This window comes from Condylostylus longicornis, unplaced genomic scaffold (genome assembly GCF_029603195.1).
Source record: "Condylostylus longicornis isolate FDR11 unplaced genomic scaffold, ASM2960319v2 ptg000843l, whole genome shotgun sequence".
NCBI classification, from domain to species: domain Eukaryota; kingdom Metazoa; phylum Arthropoda; class Insecta; order Diptera; family Dolichopodidae; genus Condylostylus; species Condylostylus longicornis.
The window spans coordinates 10,646-25,744 of record NW_026578785.1 but is presented as its reverse complement, the minus strand read 5'-3'; the positions used below and the strand labels follow the sequence as shown (position 1 = coordinate 25,744).

The window sequence follows — 15,099 nt, the reverse complement described above, 5'->3', positions numbered from 1 at the left end:
CCTACAAACGAATTAAGTTTAATCTGTGCCACTGTGTCAATGAAAGTGCTGCTTTGAGATCTTGTAACAATGTTGTTTTAAGGAGTAAAATGGTCGTTGTGGGCATCGATCCCACTAAAATGGACGTTGTGGGCATCGATCCCACTACCTCTTGCATGCAAAGCAAGCGCTCTACCATTTGAGCTAAACGCCCTACAAACGAATTAATTTTAATCTGTGCCACTGTGTCTGAAAGTGCTGCTTTGATCTTGAAACAACATTACTTGCATGCAGAGCAAGCGCTCTACCATTTGAGCTAAACGCCTACAAACGAATTAATTTTAATCTGTGCCACTGTGTCTGAAAGTGCTGCTTTGATTATTTTAAGAAGTAAAATGGACGATGAGGCCATCGATCCCACTACCTCTTGTATGCTAAGAAGCACTCTACCATTTGAGCTAAACGCCCTACAAACGAATTAAGTTTAATCTGTGCCACTGTGTCAATGAAAGTGCTGCTTTGAGATCTTGTAACAATGTTGTTTTAAGGAGTAAAATGGTCGTTGTGGGCATCGATCCCACTAAAATGGACGTTGTGGGCATCGATCCCACTACCTCTTGCATGCAAAGCAAGCACTCTACCATTTGAGCTAAACGCCCTACAAACGAATTAAGTTTAATCTGTGCCACTGTGTCAATGAAAGTGCTGCTTTGAGATCTTGTAACAATGTTGTTTTAAGGAGTAAAATGGTCGTTGTGGGCATCGATCCCACTAAAATGGACGTTGTGGGCATCGATCCCACTACCTCTTGCATGCAAAGCAAGCGCTCTACCATTTGAGCTAAACGCCCTACAAACGAATTAATTTTAATCTGTGCCACTGTGTCTGAAAGTGCTGCTTTGATCTTGAAACAACATTACTTGCATGCAGAGCAAGCGCTCTACCATTTGAGCTAAACGCCTACAAACGAATTAATTTTAATCTGTGCCACTGTGTCTGAAAGTGCTGCTTTGATTATTTTAAGAAGTAAAATGGACGATGAGGCCATCGATCCCACTACCTCTTGTATGCTAAGAAGCACTCTACCATTTGAGCTAAACGCCCTACAAACGAATTAAGTTTAATCTGTGCCACTGTGTCAATGAAAGTGCTGCTTTGAGATCTTGTAACAATGTTGTTTTAAGGAGTAAAATGGTCGTTGTGGGCATCGATCCCACTAAAATGGACGTTGTGGGCATCGATCCCACTATCTCTTGCATGCAAAGCAAGCACTCTACCATTTGAGCTAAACGCCCTACAAACGAATTAATTTTAATCTGTACCACTGTGTCTGAAAGTGCTGCTTTGATCTTGAAACAACATTACTTGCATGCAGAGCAAGCGCTCTACCATTTGAGCTAAACGCCTACAAACGAATTAATTTTAATCTGTGCCACTGTGTCTGAAAGTGCTGCTTTGATTATTTTAAGAAGTAAAATGGACGATGAGGCCATCGATCCCACTACCTCTTGTATGCTAAGAAGCACTCTACCATTTGAGCTAAACGCCCTACAAACGAATTAAGTTTAATCTGTGCCACTGTGTCAATGAAAGTGCTGCTTTGAGATCTTGTAACAATGTTGTTTTAAGGAGTAAAATGGTCGTTGTGGGCATCGATCCCACTAAAATGGACGTTGTGGGCATCGATCCCACTACCTCTTGCATGCAAAGCAAGCGCTCTACCATTTGAGCTAAAACGCCCTACAAACGAATTAATTTTAATCTGTGCCCCTGTGTCAATGAAAGTGCTGCTTTGAGATCTTGTAACAATGTTGTTTTAAGAAGTGAAAATGGACGATGAGGGCATCGATCCCACTACCTCTTGCATGCTAAGCAAGCGCTCTACCATTTGAGCTAAACGCCCTACAAACGAATTAAGTTTAATCTATGCCACTGTGTCAATGAAAGTGCTGCTTTGAGATCTTGTAACAATGTTGTTTTAAGAAGTCAAAATGGACGATGAAGGCATCGATCCCACTACCTCTTGCATGCTAAGCAAGCGCTCTACCATTTGAGCTAAACGCCCTACAAACGAATTAAGTTTAATCTATGACTGTGTCAATGAAAGTGCTGCTTTGAGATCTTGTAACAATGTTGTTTTAAGAAGTGAAAATGGACGATGAGGGCATCGATCCCACTACCTCTTGCATGCTAAGCAAGCGCTCTACCATTTGAGCTAAACGCCCTACAAACGAATTAAGTTTAATCTATGCCACTGTGTCAATGAAAGTGCTGCTTTGAGATCTTGTAACAATGTTGTTTTAAGAAGTGAAAATGGACGATGAGGGCATCGATCCCACTACCTCTTGCATGCTAAGCAAGCGCTCTACCATTTGAGCTAAACGCCCTACAAACGAATTAAGTTTAATCTGTGCCACCGTGTCAATGAAAGTGCTGCTTTGAGATCTTGTAATAATGTTGTTTTAAGGAGTAAAAAAATGGACGTTGTGGGCATCGATCCCACTAAAATAGACGTTGTAAGCATCGATCCCACTACTTCTTGCATGCAAAGCAAGCGCTCTACCATTTAAAGCTAAACGCCCTACAAACGAATTAATTTTAATCTGTGCCACTGTGTCAATGAAAGTGGCTGCTTTGAGATCTTGAAACAATGTTGTTTTAAGGAGTAAAATGGACGTTGTGGGCATCGATCCCACTAAAATAGACGTTGTGGGCATCGATCCCACTACCTCTTGCATGCAAAGCAAGCGCTCTACCATTTGAGCTAAACGCCCTACAAACGAATTAATTTTAATCTGTGCCCCTGTGTCAATGAAAGTGCTGCTTTGAGATCTTGTAACAATGTTGTTTTAAGAAGTGAAAATGGACGATGAGGGCATCGATCCCACTACCTCTTGCATGCTAAGCAAGCGCTCTACCATTTGAGCTAAACGCCCTACAAACGAATTAAGTTTAATCTATGCCACTGTGATTTGATTTTTGGTCCTCTTCGTGAGATTTCCAAAAATTGGTAACAATGACCGTCCGCCAGCGCCAGACCAGGAGATCAGAGCGAGAACTCCCACAATAGCCATTATGGTTACCGTCAGATCGAAGGCACCTCTGGTTGATGGTAAATACATTGATTGTATTATTGATGGGTTTTTGAGACTTTGTTCTACGAGACACAGACTTAAGAAGCATGCTATCCTCTTGTCTCCCGCCCTAGGAGCACCACCACACTTGGCAGTGCAATTGTTGTCTGAGCTCGCTAATTCGTAGCTTTTGATACTTCCTCCACCTCGGGATCTACGGTTTTTTTTTTTCCATTTGTTAGAATGACGACCTCCTTCTTCTCCGTTTTTACATGCTTTTTGTCTACGCTGCTCACGCTAGACATCCATGACCCTAACTTTCTGGGTATGTTGTTTATCCTCCTTCTTGGTGGTTATATTATTTTACTTCACGCATCATTTCATTCTCAGATGCCTGAAGTATCCTGCATTCGTGGGCTTAATTATTTTGACCGGTTTTTTTATCTACGTTTCCATAGTTCAGTGTGTTTTTCCCTGGCTTTTCCCCATGGTTTCCTACGCTTGCCAACTCTTCATCCATGTGGGTAACGGTATCCACGCTCTCTGCTGCTGGTACTTACGTGTTGAACTCCGGATTTTGCTGGACTTGCACCCTTCTTCCATTCGCAACAATGATCACCATTCCCACGCTTTGGGCCGCGAATCTTATTAGTGGTCCGGTGAAGCGGAACCAAAGCTGTGGGGATCGTACGGTGTCCTCCTCTGCTATCAACGTTGTTTCAATTGAAGATGCTACCAAATTAATTCGTGCTGCAATTGAACCATTCGCCAACTTTGCAACTTCTGCAACAAGTCCAGCACCGTCTCCCGCCAATCCAGCTGAGGATCTACAAAAAGTTATTCATGAAATCCGTGCACTACTTGTCCCCCTAGAAACTCTGGTTCTTTCTATCGCCAATACCGTTGCTGAAGCTCCTACAGCCACCTATATTGCAATGGCTATGGAAAACCTCGCCGACAAACTTGACCATCTCACCACTGTTGAAGACACCGTTGTTACTCCTTCTATGCCTTCTCCCACCCCGCCAACTCCAGTTTCCACGACGCCAACATGCCCTGACACCGTGCTGACACCCCGTCGATCAGAAGTTCATCCCAACATCACATGCGCCAACCAGTTCGCTCCCCCTTGCTGAAGATGGCCCAGAAGACTGCAACTATGACGACCTTACTATTGAACAGAGCGCGAACGCGAAATTCACAACAGTGCGACGAACCCCTACTTCAAAAGCTCGAAAAGTAACCATCAACCTTGCGTCTCGTGACCCCATTCCCGACGAATTAAAAGAAGACTTCGCCAAATTGTCCGAAGCTGAACTACTTGACAAACTCCGCAAACGGGAAGCAGAACGCAAGCAAGCCGAACGTGCCCCTGAATTCCTGACAGATGAGAAAAGGAAATGTCGATGGATCAATTACATCGAAAATGGAAAGTTGAACGTCAACGACGCATGGAAACCCCGTGAGATGCTGCGAACTTCCGATTTTGAGCCATTGGGTGAACTCTCCGAAGAACAGAAGCTACTTCCCCGTCGTGACGTCCAACGACTCGTCAGCAACAGAAAAAGTGAAGTTTGGGCACAATCCATGCGTTCCAGGGGTATTGAAGTTTTTGAATGTGAGGTGTGTCATCAATTGTATACGGAATTAAAAGGAAAGCACCAATGCATCGCAACTCGTTGGCAAACAGACGGATCCACGCCAGCTACTACGAAAGGCTTAGTCGTTACACAATCACAAGGTGGTCTACGATTACGAACAGCTGCAATTACAGATGAAGCCAAAGTATTAGCCGATTACGAACATCTACGACGCGCCAAAGAGGAAATAGAAGCTCGACATCGTCTGTTACAGTCCCCTACGCCTGCAGAACCCACAACGCCCGCAACTTCCGATATTCCAATGACTAACTTGGCGCATTCCTCTACCCAACGGCGAATATTTCGTGCCCATTCTTTCGACTGTTAACCTGATACATACATTCCGTTATAATTCGCAAAGCTCTGACTACCCTTCTTCTACGTGTTTTTCGTTGTCTACGTCCATTCCTTCCTCGTTTTTCAGCAATTCTTCGTGTGATGATTTTGTCCATAAGCTCCAATTCATTGAATTTCTCAATCGTTCATCCTCGTTTCTTGCTCTCGTTTATTCTGGATCACAATTAAATATTATCTCTTATGTCCTTCTTCCCTTCCTTACATATGAATCCTGCTGTTCACCCATTCGGGCGTTGCATGGGGTTGGTGGCAAAGCTAACGACGTGGCTAAATGGATCGACTTACCTGTGACGTTGTCTAATTCTGTAACTGTGTCGGTAAAATGTGCGGTAGTAACTGATCTTCCATGTATTGCGTTATTTGGTCTTCCATTTTTGAGTCAACTTGGTGCTGTCCATGACATTCCTAATCGTGTTTTGAATACAATCTACGGGCCCATTGTCCTTCGCACTCCACCGTCTGTCGATCCTCCAGCTTCCAACTCTGCTTTCGCTACTTCGCCCTCCGTGACCCTCGATTTTTCAGATTCGCCATTAAATGAAGCTCAACGTCAAGAAGTCCGCGATCTGCTGAGCGAGTACGACGGCCTTTGGAGGGGTGAGCAGCGTGGAAAGGCCGCTGAACTCGAACATAGGATTCGTCTAACAACCGATCGACCTGTTGTCGTCCGCCCGCGTCCAATTACTGAGGAACAGAAGAAAGTTGTTGATGCAGAAGTACAGAAAATGTTAGATCAGAAAGTTATCCGCCCAAGTTGTTCACCATATGCTTCCGAAGTTGTGTTAGTACCAAAGAAGACAGGAGACTGGCGCTTTTGCATTGACTTCCGGGCGCTCAACAAAGTGACAATCAAAGATCGTTATCCACTCCCGCGCATCCAAGACCTGATCCACGCCATCAAAGGGTCCAAATACTTTGTTGCACTTGACTTACGAGCAGGGTATTGGCAAATACCAATGGAGGAAAGATCGATTAAATACACGGCATTTCGGTGCTTCAAAGGCTTGTATGAGTTCATTTGTATGCCCTTTGGGTTGACTAACGCCCCTGCAACCTTTCAGCGGATGGTTGACTTTTTGTTTGGCGACTTACGGTTTTCTGGGGTCCTCGCATATATTGATGATATTCTGGTTCATTCCCATTCCTTTCAACAGACGATGCAACTTCTACGAACAGTTTTGAGCGTCTACGTGCCACGGGGTTGACTTTGAATCTTCCGAAAAGTGTGTTTTTTCCTAGAAAGCTGAAGTATCTTGGTCAACTGATTGTAGAGGGACAGCTTGTTCCTGATCCAAAGAAAGTTGAAGCCCTCAGCCGTATCCAGTCGCCAACGAATCTCAATGATGTCAGAAGTCTTTTAGGTTTCCTTGGGTTCTATCATGCCTTTATCCCCCGTTATGCAGATATCATGACCCCGGTATTTGAATTATTACGCAGTCAGAAGAACACGAAAAGAAGCAATAAGCTAACTGAAGTCGAATGGACACGCGAACACGAACGAGCAGTTGAAGAAGCGATTTCGAGATTGGCAAATTCGGTTCTTGAAATTCCACTTGATTCAGATGAGTTCATGGTGGAAACTGACGCCTCTGAGAAAGCGATTGGAGCTGCATTACACGTAAAGCATGAGGATGTGTGGAAACCTGTTGAATTCTATTCGAAGACATTGTCCACGATTCAGAAGAACTGGCCTGCAAGAGAACGTGAAGCTTACGCAATCGTTGCAGCACTACAAAAGTTTGATCATTACTTACGTGGCCGCACATTCGTTGTGCACACGGATCATGAGAGTCTAAGATGGATGCTAGATTGTCCAAAAGGAAAGATTGCACGGTGGGCAAGCGCATTGGCTGAATACGATATGCAAATCTATCACAAAAGTGGCAAAGAACTCGTGCACATCGACTTCTTATCACGATTCTTGGATCAAGAAGACGGACGGAACACTACGCGATAGAATGTGCTTTTTCACGTCAACAGAACCGATCCCTGAACTACAAGACATTATCAACGCGCAGAAACAAGAACCAACTCCAACGACTCTAGGATTCTCACGCAAGAACAATATCATCTATTACCACGGACTCATCTACGTTCCCCCAAGCTTCAGAACCAAGGTTATCGCTTCTTGCCATTCCATAGCTCCCTTCCATCATCCGGGTATCAAGAAAACCACTTCCACCATCAATAGGACGTTCAATTGGCCAAATTTGCGGAAAGATGTAACACTTTACCTGCAATCATGTCTATTTTGTCGCCGCAACAGGTCAGGAGCGGAACGAGTGCAAGGACTATTTCGGACTCATCCAATACCGGGTGCTTTCGACAGCATTTATATGGATTTCTGGCAATGTTCGTATAACGATAAATCATATGTCATCCTTACATTGATTGACCAGCATACTAAATGGGTCGAATGTGTGATTCTCAATAACAAAACAGCTACAACGGTTGCAACAGCTCTCCTGCATTCTTGGGTTTATCGATTTGGTGTCCCCAACAAGTTAGTGTCCGATCAAGATCCATCCTTTTGCAACACAGTCCTGACAAGGCTCTCCGCCCAACTAGGAATAACGCGGATCACTTCCACAGTGTATCATCCCGAGGGTAACGCCCCAATCGAATCGTTTCATCGAACTTTGAATCAAGGTCTACGATTTTTTGATCAAAAAAATGTTCCGCTACAAGAAGCACTTGACTTGGTTCTGTTTGGCTATCGTTCAACAATTCACAGCACAACGGGGCACTCCCCCAGCTATCTCACCTATGGAGTTGACCCTCGACTGCCCAACGACAATGACTGGCGAATGGAATCAACCCCTCTCAACAGTGAAAGATTGAAGTTTCTCTCGCTTCTTCGGTTAGATGTCCAGTTGCAGGCACAAGAACTATTGCATCGTCAAAATCAGCGCAAGAATGAAGCACGTCAACCAACAACATTCGAAGAAGGTCAACTCATCCTCTGCCGTGCGATTCCACTTGATCAAATGAAGCACAAAAAACGCCTTTTACAAAGTTTCGCCCCGTTGGACTCTCCCTTATCGGGTTGTTCGAGTTCTCCCTACCCTGAAAACAGCTATTGCAAAGTCGCTCCTCACGAATGATCTTCGACAGGTCCACATACAGGATGCCCAATTCATTTTGCCCCCACAAGGTTTAGCGCAAGAGAAAGAATGGCTGAACTTGGTGCAGAAAGAAGTTTCTAATATGTATGATCCGCAGAAATGCCGGGAAGTAATCGAAGAGTTCTTTGAAGCTCTGTCTACGCCGCAGCAACTGTCAGACGAGCCCACTAGGAAGCGTCGTCGGATTCCAAAGTCTGGAGGGGCCCTGATGGGTTTTTGAGACTTTGTTCTACGAGACACAGACTTAAGAAGCATGCTATCCTCTTGTCTCCCGCCCTAGGAGCACCACCACACTTGGCAGTGCAATTGTTGTCTGAGCTCGCTAATTCGTAAGCTTTTGATACTTCCTCCACCTCGGGATCTACGGTTTTTTTTTTTTCCATTTGTTAGAATGACGACCTCCTTCTTCTCCGTTTTTACATGCTTTTTGTCTACGCTGCTCACGCTAGACATCCATGACCCTAACTTTCTGGGTATGTTGTTTATCCTCCTTCTTGGTGGTTATATTATTTACTTCACGCATCATTTCATTCTCAGATGCCTGAAGTATCCTGCATTCGTGGGCTTAATTATTTTGACGGTTTTTTTATCTACGTTTCCATAGTTCAGTGTGTTTTTCCCTGGCTTTTCCCCATGGTTTCCTACGTTGCCAACTCTTCATCCATGTGGGGTAACGGTATCCACGCTCTCTGCTGCTGGTACTTACGTGTTGAACTCCGGATTTTGCTGGACTTGCACCCTTCTTCCATTCGCAACAATGATCACCATTCCCACGCTTTGGGCCGCGAATCTTATTAATTATCCCATCCCGCTAGAACTTCAGTCCTCAAGCTTCGAAATAAAACTTTCAACACTTTGGCTGTGGCTAACATGATGAATGAAATGATGGTCCCTTTGAGAGCCCACAACTTTATCTTCGCAAAAAGGTCCTTCCAATAAAGATACGTTGAACAGATTCCCGCAATCAATAGATAAATGAAGAATTGGACTACCTCACTACTGACAACTTTCTCACACGTTCGCATCCATGCTTGAAATGTTGTTAGGAATGTGTGGTCCTTGATCATCTTTGTTGTTTGGTCCTTTTTTTCATCCTCTGGGGTCGTTGGTCTTTGTTCATGCTCGGTATCAATGACTTTCTTCTCCGTGGATGTTTTGGTTTGATACCCTTCTGATTTGGGGGAGTCCTTAACTAAGACTGTATCTTTGGGGTCCTTAATTGCTCTAACTTTCGTTGTTAACTCGTTGATATCTACTTGATTTTCTTGGAAATTCTTCAACTTCCCTAGTATTTCAATCAACTGAGTTAGCCCTTCAAGGTCCTTTATGATGTTGTTGATTCTTCTTTCAGCGTCTGCTCCTTCCTTCACCTCGTTTTCAGCAAGTTTTCCCTTCTGCGGCAACGATTTTTCTTGTGCCGGAAAAATCCTACTTTGGTCCGTGGCTTGGATTGATTCACAGAATAGATCATTTTCCACAGCCCGCACATACACTCCATCTATTATTAGTGAACTAGAGAGGATCACGGTCCACAACAAATACTTCATCATAATGGGGTGAGAATTACTTCTTTTGAAATGTTGATTTTATTAATCAAGAAAAACAAGATTGTTGTTACTTCAAAAACGGTGGAGGGAAAAAGCTTCGGAATTGAAAAATGTAAATATATAAAAGAACTCTTATTCTTCCAATCTTCTTTTAAAGAAATCAGATGCCTCTCTCTTCTGGTCCACACCAACACCCTAGAGATATAAAGAATTCTATGTAAATAGTTTATGTAGATTATCTACCTATGAATGGATGAGGCGGTCCTTTGGTTAAGACCAATTAAGATGGTAATAGAGAGAGGGCGGTAGACGATGAAGAACTGTTCTGTGAACTTAGCGTCACGTCATGAGCTTTGGGTCCATGCGTTTCTTCTGGTTGAGAGACTTCCGGCTCATCTGACTCTTTTAAGGCGACGGACGAAGATAAGGTCCTTATGGAAAACTGGCGGGCCGCTTCAAGATACATTCCCCATTCTGCATCTGCATCGTACTTGGCTCCCGGATGCGTCAAGAACACCCGTGGTCCAACTTCTTTATCAAATTGGTCCATGAGTTCTTGGTCCCACATTCTTAACCACGCGTCTGAGGAAGAAGGTTCTTCGGGATCACGGATTCTGTCGGTCCAACTTTCATCGGTGACTGAGGAAGTGGCTTTCGGGTCCGACCGGGGAATGGGAACAATAAAATCTGGGGAAGAGAAGTCAAAGCGCGCAAAAGGGTTGCCGGTGTTGCTGGTCACTTTCGTGGTTAAACTGGAAGAGGGAGGAAAGGTGGCATTCGAGCTTCGATTTCTTCTGGCTTCTTGTACCAGGGAGTCTGGAAGGGGACAATCGGGAGGTGGATGTAGGGGCTTGATGCTGAGGGCTGACAAGGATGAAGGGAACAAGGAAGTAAGGTAATCTTTGGGTGGTCGTTGTGGATGATTGCCCTGGTCGTCAAATCGGAGAACCCATGCAGGAGTGGTGTCGAACCGTCCATCCGGGTTCCTTAATTGGTAAGTTCCATAACGGGTCCATCTAATTTGTTGAGGCAATTCCCAGTAATCTCTCGCATAGGCTCCCGTAACGCGATTCCAAGCTGGTACCATGCTCCAGGAAAGAACTGATTTCTCGTATCCAGCTGTAGGAGGAGTCGGGTTCATCAATGAGATTACTTCAGATCTGGGGAACACGTATTGAATCTTTCCAATGTTGGTTTCACTTCCTCTTCCTTTATTGGTTGACTGGTAGGCCGGTGCTGACAAGCGAAAGCGACGGTCCTTCACAAAGGCTTCTTGTAATCCTTGTATTCCTTCATGAACCCAACTAACAATGTAACCTGTCTCCATCTCTTGGTAGGGGTTAACAGGTTGTGCCACTTCAAAAACACCCACTGGGTCTGCATACCGAGGCGGAGGGAGTGGAAGGTCCTGAGGCCAATACCGAGTTCCTATCGTTGAGAAGTTGATGGTTCTTCGATTACTGCCAATTGAGAAACATTCGGGTCCTTCAACACGTCGAAGTAACATCCATCGTGGAAATTGGGAATACGGCACTGATCTAAAGAGGAACTTAGGGGGTGAGCGCATTAATTCTTCTTTAATCTTTCTTCGATTCTCTTTACCGCAACTTAGGGGAGGATTCAATGAATCGAACGTCGTTAACGAATCCGCTTGGTCCAAGAACGTGGCCCATTCATGTCCATTCTTCTGACTCTCTTCAAATTCTTCTCGAAATTCACCGTGATGAAACTTCCAGATGTGCACAAGTGTGGAAGCTGGGGTCCTTTTCATTATGAATTCTTCGAGCACCGTCTGGAGAGGAGATTCTTCTGGTCCGTAGGGATCTTCGGGGTCAATGGATCTTGATGATAATTTACGAAGAAAATCGTTGTCGGGAGTGACTGAAATTGTCCTCCAAGAGGTTGGCTGAGTCCCTTTTCTAAGATGAGTCCTTTCGTCGATCCAATTAGAGCGCGTGCATAGTTGGGTGGGCAAATGGGGTAGACCTTCGTACAATCGGTCCACTGAAGCAGGGGTGAAATGCGAGAGAATGGCTTCCAATGTGGTCGTAGGATTGTCGTTCTTGAATGTCTTAATTGAATGTGGTTGAGTGTCTTTCTTGTTCACAGAAATCATCATCTTCTCTATAGTCTTTACTTGATCGGGTCTCCAGATTCTCCCATGGTAAGAATCTATCAAGGCAAGGCAAGATAAGAGATTAGATCGGTCCGGTAACAGCGTTGAGACTATACTGTTGCAAGAATAGATCTTTCGTTCATTCTGCAGTCGGATAGACACCTGATGTGTCTCAATGTCATTCATTGACTTGATAATAATCAAGGCGAATCCTTGAAACCTTGGTCCCTGCAAATCACTGAGCGCGTAGAGGGCTGTTGGTCCTCTCATGAAGATGGTGTTAATCCCCACCGGATGGAAGTATTGAGATCGGTCCAAGAAGAAAGTAAGCCGACAACATGCTTCCGCCGTATTGATGTTTACACTGACCTCGCAGGGACAGTGCCCATGTTGGATGCTTAAGCAGGTCCATGGCGTTAGTTGATGGGAAAGAGAGTCTGGGCGCCCAGTCATTTCCGCCAACCACTCCGTGCCTATCGTGTTGAGGAACCTGGGTTGATTTGATGAAAGTGCAAACCGTCCAGCTGGATTCAGGAAATGATCTAACTCTGGAACCTCGGTGTTGTGAAGACGAGCTATTAGGGTGAAGTGGAAAGGACGACATCGATGATGGTCCAACAGAAAACAGGAGTACGGGAGGAACTGCGCGGGAAGTAGTACAGCATCTGGGGTTCGGATTGGACAACGGGCTATTGGGGGAAATGGGGTCCACGCTGTGTTGGTTGAAGAGAGATCCCTTCGCCGGTCATAACGTTGCGTGAGCAGGTCCTTGATGACTTGAGCGAACGCATTCATCTTCGTAATTGGTTGGCGAGGGAAGTCACAGATCTGGGTCCAAATGGATCTGGTGGGTTGTCCCTACGTTGTGCTTTCCAAGCTATAAGCTCTTTAAGAACCCGTTTCCCCATTTTGCTTTCACAGGACCTTCTTTTGGATTTTTCTAGCCTCTTTTGCCACCTTTTCCCAAGCTTGTGGTAGTTATTCCTATCTTTTCATAAAGGAGCTTTCTTTTCAGATGAAAATGGTAACATTTTCTTGAACAACATACCGTTTACTTGCGATGAAGGCGTTTCGAGCAAGTTCTGGAGAAGGTTGGCAAAGTTATTGATCCTTGAAGTTGGTGATCAAATTTCGTTCCCGTTTCTTGACAGAATCCCGGCGGCGCTTCTTAAAACTCGTCTTTTTGTCTGAAGAACTGGATAAAGTCATCTCTGAGTGAATTTCTTAAGTTCTTGTATTTTTTTGAAGTGACTTGGTCCATGTTCTTTGTGTTACGAAACAAGTTCAAGCAAAAATTGTGACGGAATATTTTCATACTCCCCCGACAATTTTAATGCTTGAACTTGCCGTACTGTTGTTTTAAGACTGAGCTTGCTTTCGTTGATTCCCCAACTTTTTGAAGAGCTGGGAATCCTGTTCCTGAATTCTGGTCCACAGATTTCTGAGTGGCGTGCCTTCTTCTGGGGGGTGGATAAGTTGACACCTTTCGATGTGGGTCTTTATTATCAGTCCGGAGGTGAGGCATTTCACTGTTGCTGTATTTCCATTTTCACTAACATGTAGAACTCTCATCGGAAGTGACCATGGGGTCAGGAGCTTTCTGGAGTTCAAGAGGGTCCCTAACTTCCGGCTTTGGTAATCGTTCAACATCACCAAGACCAATTCTCCAATTTGAAATTTCTCTATCTTTTGGTCTTCTTTTAGGTCGCTTTGCTTCTTGGTCCAGAACATGTAACGGCGTTGTACTTCATTTCGGATTTCTGAGATAATCTGTAATCTTGTTCGGTGGGGTTCTAGATTTCGCCATCCTGTTGTTAAAGCGTTGTCCGTCCGTAAAGTGATGTCCGTTCCGTGAGTCATGAAGGCTGGTGTGTCCAATGAACCATCGTGGGGTAGAGATCTGTACGTCATCAAGGTCCATGCTACGGCTTCTTTTACTGAAATTGTTCTTTCTGCCAGAGTCCTAAGACTGATCAGATGATGCTTCAAAGTCCTATGAAACGTCTCTACCGGCGCATTTCCTTGAGGGTGGTAGGGGGTCGTCCGCATGTTCTTGATGGAAAGGAGAAAGATTAACCTATTTAGTGCTTTTGAGATAAAGGGATTTTCGTTATCATTGATAACTAACACAGGGGCTCCGAACCGGGCGAACCAGGTGTTCAGCAGGACTTGCGCAACTTCTTTGGATTCCTTAGAGTTGACGAGCTCTGCCTCGGCCCACTTTGTATGAAAATCCACCATAGTTAGCAGGGTGAATACTTCTCCTCTCCATGCGAATGGTCCCCAGAAATCGATGTACAAGTTCTCAAATGGTCCGTGAACAGGATGTTTGAAAACTTTATAATTTCTGATCCTCAATCCTGGATGGGTCCTTAGACACAAGAGACATTGACGAACATAGTCTTCACAATCTTTCTGCATTCCTTGCCAATTGTACAACCTTCTTAAAATCTTCATCATTTTCATCGGTCTTGGATGCCAAGCGGGAGGCAACAGATGTATTGCATCCAGTAAGGTCCGTCGTAGGGATGGCGGTACCCAGAGTCCATTCAGATAGTAGTAGGTGCCGTTCACCTGGGTTATCGCTTTGGGGATTTGCTTTGGCAACTCTTGAATTTGTGCTTTAATGATGTCTTCCACAGTTGGTTCTTCTAAATCTGGTGTTAATGGATGTCTTAATTCCGAATCTGATGATGAATAATGTGAAATGGGAACGATTACACTAACGGAATCATCTTCAGACGAATCAAACTCGAAAATTTCCTTCGATGGGGGCGTGATTTTGATGATCTCTGGTCCAAAGGATGCCAATCCATCTGCATCTTCTTCAAGATTCTCGGTCCTTTGTCTTTTTCGGCTTCTTGTTTCGATCACTCGGGTGGTGTAGCAGTACATTGTATCTTTGATGAAAGGGTCCTCTTCGACATATCGACTAAGGAAATCCGCAACAACATTCTTCTTCCCGTCAAAGTAAATGATGTTGACATTGTACTCCGTAAGTCGACTGCACCATCTGGCGATTTTTCCTTTCTTCTTGCCCAGCATCCACTGCAAGTTCTGATGGTCGCACATGATGTCAACCTCTCTTCCGCGGATGTATTGGTCGCATGTTTCTAAAGCCCAAATTATTGCGTAAGCTTCTTTTTCTTGAGTGGACCAATTTTGTTCTGTCGGGTTGAGAGTCTTGCTATGAAAGGAGATGGGTAGAGGATGAGGGGTCCTTTCATATTCTTCCTTATCGTATAGTACAGCTCCCACTGC

The 15,099-nt window shown here is 44.6% G+C and overlaps 5 non-coding genes across 5 annotated transcripts; all 5 read right to left on the bottom strand.

Annotated features, from left to right (window-relative positions):
- Positions 1-120: 120 nt before the first annotated feature.
- Positions 121-193, bottom strand: Trnaa-ugc (transfer RNA alanine (anticodon UGC)). Its single transcript has one exon. It is a non-coding gene; the product is annotated as a tRNA-Ala (tRNA).
- Positions 194-565: 372 nt separating this feature from the next.
- Positions 566-638, bottom strand: Trnaa-ugc (transfer RNA alanine (anticodon UGC)). Its single transcript has one exon. It is a non-coding gene; the product is annotated as a tRNA-Ala (tRNA).
- A 118-nt stretch (positions 639-756) lies between these two features.
- Positions 757-829, bottom strand: Trnaa-ugc (transfer RNA alanine (anticodon UGC)). The gene has a single exon. It is a non-coding gene; the product is annotated as a tRNA-Ala (tRNA).
- An 817-nt stretch (positions 830-1,646) lies between these two features.
- On the bottom strand, positions 1,647-1,720 carry Trnaa-ugc (transfer RNA alanine (anticodon UGC)). The gene has a single exon. It is a non-coding gene; the product is annotated as a tRNA-Ala (tRNA).
- Positions 1,721-2,680: 960 nt separating this feature from the next.
- Trnaa-ugc (transfer RNA alanine (anticodon UGC)) lies at positions 2,681-2,753 on the bottom strand. The gene has a single exon. It is a non-coding gene; the product is annotated as a tRNA-Ala (tRNA).
- Positions 2,754-15,099: the final 12,346 nt, after the last annotated feature.